Genomic DNA, 5,768 nt, shown 5'->3' with positions numbered 1-5,768 from the left:
GGGTTTTTTAGTTGAAGAAATCAATCTCCAAACTGATTCTTTGTAAGCCTAGTACTAATTCTACTGGTCTCTTTGCTGAACCACTAAGTTATGGGGGTATAAACACAACAACATCAGCTGTCAAGTAATGGAGGGGGAAAAACAGACACAAAGACACACACACATAAAAATATACGTGTATATATATACAACAAGCTTCTTTCAATTTTCATCTACCAAATCCACTCACAAGGCCAAGGCTATAGTAGAAGACACTTGCCCAAGGTACTACACAGTGGGACTGAGCCCTATCTATATTTATATATATACATTATATAAATATAGATGCTATCAGTTTTGAAAGATTTATTCCTGGAAACAAATTAATGTCATTAAAGGCATTTAAATACTTGATCTAATATTTATCAGACATGCTTTGTGCAGTTTTTCATTATTTAAGCCATTTGGGCATCATACTAATGAGTAGTGTTTACACATTCACACACACACACACAGTGTAAAAAATGTGTAAAATTCATATGTATAAAAAGACAGTGAACTTAACTGACTAAAGGTCTCAATAAAATGTTGAATTTGATACTTATGATAATTTTATAGGCAGTGATTTTAAAGCTTCCCTGGGTTATCTATTATATGAAATCTGTTCTGTCTGTCTGTGTGTGTGTCTTCTAGGATCTCGGGCATCCTCCATCCAATTGTGCTCAGATTTGATATATAGATACTGATGGTATCAGGGCATGTATAAGTTTTGAGTACGCGAGAAAAATGCACGTGCAGGTTGCACAAAAAAATCCAGCTGGCTTGAAATAATGCCACAAAATGCAGTATATTTAAAAGACCAAAAAAAAAATTTGGTTTAAAATTTTGACAACTCAGCACCGTCCATTGGACAGGGGGCATTTTGCTCATATATCCTATTTAGACAATTTGAATATGCTTAAATAAGTCGTGTAAGAAAACTTCAAAGTAACTTTCAATAAACTTATTATAGACATTTGTATGTATCTCTCTCTCTCTCTCTCTCTCTCTCTCTCTCTCTCTCTCTCTCTCTCTCTCTCTCTCTCTATTTATATATATATATATATATATATATATATATATATATATATATATATATATATATATAAATATATATATATATAAAGGGCGAAAGGTTTATGTATGCAATGCATGTACTGCATGCCTTACTATTCTTCCAATAATTTTTGTGTTATATATAATTGATTATTGATAATTTTCACTAGATATTTATTTTATTTTGTATTCCTTCATTTCTTAGTATAAAGTTGTCAACAGAAACAAAAGGAAAGGGAAGCAAATATTTACTGCTTCCTTTCTGTCAGAGTAAGAGCAGTGATGTTATTTTCTTTGTATTCTATTATTTTCAAGAAAGGAGCGCCAAAAAAAAAAAAAGACAGACAGAAAGCAAATAAAGAAATCAGTAAAAAATTTGCTTCCCTCTCCTTATCTTTCTGTTGACAACTCAACACAGCTAAAAAGCATGATTATTTGGTACTGAAAAATACACATTTTATCTTTCACCTTCTACTTGTTTCAATCAGTAGATTGTGGCCATGCTGGGGCACCACCTTCAAATAATTCTTAGTCTAATGAATCTACCCCAGTACAATTTTTAAAGCCTGGTGCTTATTCTTTTGGTCTCATGAACTGAAATGCTAAGTTCCAGAAATGCAAGCACACCAATGGCAATTATCAAGTGTTGGTGAAGGACAAACACAGACACAAAGACACACACACACACATATATATGCAATGGGGTTTTTTCAGTTTCCCTTCTATCAAGTCCACTTACAGGGTTTTAGTCGGCCCAAGGCTATAGTAGAAGGCATTGGTAGAAGACACTAGTAGAGGACTGGACCTGGAACCATGTGGTTGAGAAGCAAACTTCTTACCACACACACACACACACACTTGGTTTCTAAAAAGATTTAACCAATGGGGAGAGTATTGTTGATCCCTTCCTAAGGCCTGAATTCAGTCATGTGACCCTAGAGTTTTCTTAACTATTTCACACATTGAGTGAAAAGACGAAAGTGGCAATTTGTGTGCATGCGTGTGTGTGTGTGTGTGTGTGTGTGTCTGTGTCTGTGTGCGTGTGCACATGCGCATGCATGTGTGTATGTATACGTGGGTACATGCATGTGTGCGTGCATGTCTGTGTGTGTGTGTGATTAAAAAGTAAAGTTTTCATTCATTTGTTCATGTCAATGCTTTAGAATTTAATTTTAAATATTCAAAGTTATTTAAGAAAGGTTACATAAAAAAGTGAACTAGCTCCTAAATTATCTATAAGCATAAAGCTTTGATTCATTTAAAAAGATTATAATCAAGTAGAATTTCTCATGCTTTCAATTGTCCCCAGGATGGCAAAAGTGGCCAATCAGTTCGGTTTTCTCTCTACTTTCCCCAACTTTGAAACAGATAAGAAGAATATTATCATTCTTGGAAAAGAGAAACCAAAACTTAAACTGAAAAATCAAAGCCAAAGTGGGCAGCAAGGAATGTCATCGTTATTTTGATTAAAAGTATTATGAATAGTCTGAATGAAAGACGAGATGACCCATTCTGAACTAATTTTTCTGTTTCCCATATCAGTTAGTTTGTCAGTATAAGAACACATTTTGTCAGCTTTGAAGTGATATTGAAAACGAATGTCACTTTCAAGTGATATTCAAAATGAAATCATTTAATTGTATAGCTGTTACAAGTGAAGGTGTAATTGAGACAATTGCAAAAACAGCATTTATTGCTGTTATGTTTGGTGAGATGACAAACCTTCAAATGAAATCTTAACTGTCATACTCGGAAGTCCCCCACCCCAACCTCAGTGGGCAGGGTGGGGCGGACTGCATGCCCGAGCCTCCTAGTCACCCTTCACCACTGATACATATATATATATATATTTAATTTAGGATAAAATTTTTTTCGAAAAAAATTTTATCAATGGCCAACATATTAAAAAATACCTTTAAAGGTTAAATTCATAAACAACTTATAAATAAGGGCAAACAAAAAAATTTCTAATGCCAAATATGCTGAAATTAGACACCCTGTCCATAACCATTTAATTTTTCACAATACGCACGCTACTCAAAAAATAGGTTGATAGAAATCTCTAAAAAATTCCATTATTACCATATTGGACCGATTTCAGGGTTAGTTCGTAAGAACCCTCCCTTCATCAGTGATAAATGTGGCAAAGAAATAAATGAGACACTTACTCATACCCATGGAAGAAGCAAACACTAAGTCATGAGCCCAATTAAGTACCCCAAATACATCCAAAATAGAAATTCTCCAGCCCATTTGAGACACGTGTTATATTTAATTTAGGATAAAAGGTTTTCGCAAAAAAATTTTATCAATGGCCAGCATATTAAAAAATACCTTTAAAGGTTAATTTTATAAGCAACTTATAAATAAGGGCAAACGAAATAATTTCTAATGCCAAATATGCCGAAATGGGCATAATCCTGTGGGAGGATCTTCCATATCATGGATTGAGAATACATTCACTCACCTAAGCTCTTTTACAGTGAATTTTGATATGTGCACCTGCACAAGTGTATACATCCTCACATGCACTCATGCACTAACTCATTTTCTGTGCTGTCCAGTCACTGACTGCACATTTTGGCATTCATAGCGACACTGCTATTTGGACGTATACGAATAGAAAATTGTCCTGTATACACTTCAAGGATCCTCTCTCCTGATACGCAAAATTTTTCCTTAGCCATGCATTTCTTTCTCTTCCTCGATAATTCCTTTCCTTTTCCTGGAACCTCTCTGGTGGGGAGTTATATGTAGTGGATCAGCCAGCTGTAGAAACTTTGCCAGATTACATTGGAGACTGGTGTAGCCTTCTAGCTTGTCAGCCCTCAGTCAAACCGTCCAACCCATGCCAGCATGGAAAGCGGATATTAAACGACGATGATGGATGATGATGATATATATATATATATATATATACATAAACATACATATATATATATATATATCACGTGATCACGTGACCGACCAGACCATCAGATGTTGTTACACATCGCTGGTCACAATGCGTTCGCATTGTTTTAGCCTTCGAATGACGCCACCCCGCTGGCTAAGCGAGCAGGCCAACAGAAGAAAGAGTGGGAGAAAGAGTGGTGAAAGAGTACAGCAGGGATCACCACCCCCTGCTGGAGCCTCGTGGAGCTTTTAGGTGTTTTCGCTCAATAAACACTCACAACGCCCGGTCTGGGAATCGAAACCGCGATCCTGCAACTGCGAGTCCGCTGCCCTAACCACTAGGCCATTGCGCCTCCATATATATATATGTAGCTGTCTGACTGGCAGTGTGCAGCGGCTGACCTCCCTTGTTCGAAGGTTATAATGGACACAGTTTGTGTGTCAAATAGCTAGCTTAAGGTGATGGCCTCATGGAGCTAATCAGCGACAGCTTTAGTCTTATATCTATAAGACTGCCATATTAATATGGCGATAACAATTAATATATATATATATATATATATATATATATATATATATATATATATATATATATACACATATATATACACACACACATACATATATAGTCTTTTACTTCATTCAACTGTGGCCATGCTGAGGCACTACCTTGAATTGACTTAAGCCCTTTTTTTTTAATAAAAACTTGTTACTTATTCTAGTAGTTTCTTTTGCCAAATTGATAAGTTACAGGGACATAAGCAAAACAATACTAGTTGTTAAGTGGTGCCGGGTGGAGGCACACAAACACAAACACACACACACGCACACATGATGGGCTTCTTTCAGTTTCCATCTACCAAATCCTGTGACATGGCTTTCATCAGCCCATGGCTATAGTTGAAGACATCTGCCTAAGGTACCATGCAATGAGACTGAGCCTAGAACCATGTGGTTGGAAATCGAACTTCATTCTACACAGACATACCTGCACCTATATATGCATGTATGTATGTATGTATGTATGTATGTATGTATGTATGTATGTATGTATGTATGTATGTATGTCAAGAGCAGGACTCATTAGCCATTAGCCACCAACAGAGCCGCAAATGCAAAATATAAGTTAGTCCTAGAGCGCACAATGTTCCTGAAGGTCGGCAATGGTCTTCCTCGGTCACGAGTGGACGGCCATCATGTATGTATGTATGTATGCATGTATATATGTATGTATGTATGTATATATGCATGTATGTATATATGTATGTATGTATGTATGTATGTATGTATGTATGAGGGGGTGCTGAAAAGTTCCTGGTCCTAAGGATATTGCAAAAGGTCTGGTTGGAGGCCCAACCTCCCAAATTCTTTTACAGGGCTTAGAAAACGTAAGGAACTGCTGCAATAAGTGTGTTAATCTGTGGGGGAATATCTATATATATAAAACTGTAGTTGTGTGAGTGTCTGTCCCCTTCGATTTAGATTCCTAACTACTCCCACATTTTGCGGTGCAGTTTAACCAAATTTGGGTATCTTATAGTCGTGATTCATATCGAGCCCGTCTGAGTATTAGCGCATGTCTACGATGAGTCTACAATTTTAAAAATAATTTAACATCATTTTTTATTCCATTTTAATGCATAATTTTTCGTGTGTCGATGGCGGCGGAGTTGGCGTCCATGGTCACACCTGCACCTGTTTGCTTCTCCCCCTTCTTCCCTCCCTCCTGAAGCTGTGGGCAAGGGAGTGTAAGGAAATCAACGTCGTAAAGCGTTGTCAAGGAGACCAGCGTTCTTTTA

This window comes from Octopus sinensis, linkage group LG8, assembly GCF_006345805.1.
Source record: "Octopus sinensis linkage group LG8, ASM634580v1, whole genome shotgun sequence".
NCBI lineage: Eukaryota > Metazoa > Mollusca > Cephalopoda > Octopoda > Octopodidae > Octopus > Octopus sinensis.
Note: the sequence above shows the minus strand (reverse complement) of the source record.